This window comes from Lipotes vexillifer, unplaced genomic scaffold (assembly GCF_000442215.2).
Source record: "Lipotes vexillifer unplaced genomic scaffold, Lipotes_vexillifer_v1.1 scaffold467, whole genome shotgun sequence".
NCBI classification, from domain to species: Eukaryota; Metazoa; Chordata; class Mammalia; order Artiodactyla; family Lipotidae; genus Lipotes; species Lipotes vexillifer.
The window spans coordinates 362,064-362,982 of record NW_006788081.1 but is presented as its reverse complement, the minus strand read 5'-3'; the positions used below and the strand labels follow the sequence as shown (position 1 = coordinate 362,982).

Sequence of the window (919 nt, the reverse complement as noted above, 5' to 3'; positions counted from 1 at the left end):
TTATATAGGCGTGCATATTTTTGTTTATATCAGTTTCATAGAGAGTATTGTCTTTATATCTGTATATACAGGATTATATTTCATACATAAATACAGTATGTTTTACATATACGCACAGATTACCCACCAATTTAAATTGGTGCACTTAAGTGCACCCACATCTGCCGTGAAAGAGACACGAATTCCTCTAAAGGGGGCAATCACACGTGCAACTGTAGCGACAGCAGATCTGAGCTAGCATCCACTGCTTCTTGCCAGGAAAGTCAGGAGTAGAGGCAGCCCTTTGTTCAAAGGGCCCTACCGGGTTAGGATGACTTGGGACGCCACATCACTGGAAGCGGCAACGCAGAGAAGGAATTTGTGAGATGAAGGTCGCTGGGTCCCACCCCTTTCCTGCGGAGTTTCCCTTTCCTGTCCTTAAGCGCACCCTCCCCTGTCCCTTGTCCCCAGCCCCGCGAGTCTGGGCTCCGGACGGCGCCCTGACTCCTTCCTCCTCCCCTTCGCTGGGCTCCGGGCGATCGCCCCGCGCTGGTGGGGCTCCCATTCCACGGGAGCCGGCTCCTCTGCGCGGCCCCAGCTCGAGTTAATAAACAGTTAAGTTTGGAAGACTCAGCAGACACGTTGAGGGGGAGTTACCCAGCCCAGGCAGCAAAAACATCCCGGCGCATTCCTGGGGAGTCCTCAGCTGCCAGCATCTGATTAGAACCATATCTCGCCGGGAGTGGCCCGCGGCTCCGAGGCTCCCGGGCCGGCGGCTATTTAAGCGCGGCCGCCGTGTCGGCTGCGCGGTAGCCAGGAGGTTCAGGCACCACCGGGAAGTCATGCTCGCATCGCGGAGGCGCTAGCTGGCCTGTGAGTAGCTTTCCGATCCTTCTTCCCTTTGGCTCCATTTTTGGCGACCTCTTTTCCTCCTTTGCTT

At 55.4% G+C, this 919-nt stretch overlaps 1 protein-coding gene across 1 annotated transcript in view; it reads left to right on the top strand.

The window, feature by feature from the left end:
- Nucleotides 1–676: 676 nt before the first annotated feature.
- Nucleotides 677–919, top strand: part of DAB2 (DAB adaptor protein 2) — a 52,038-nt gene continuing 51,795 nt past the window's right edge. Inside the window, exon 1 of the mRNA XM_007461240.1 lies at nucleotides 677–852. The gene's annotated coding sequence lies outside the window, so the exon portion shown is untranslated. The remainder of the gene's footprint in view (nucleotides 853–919) is intronic.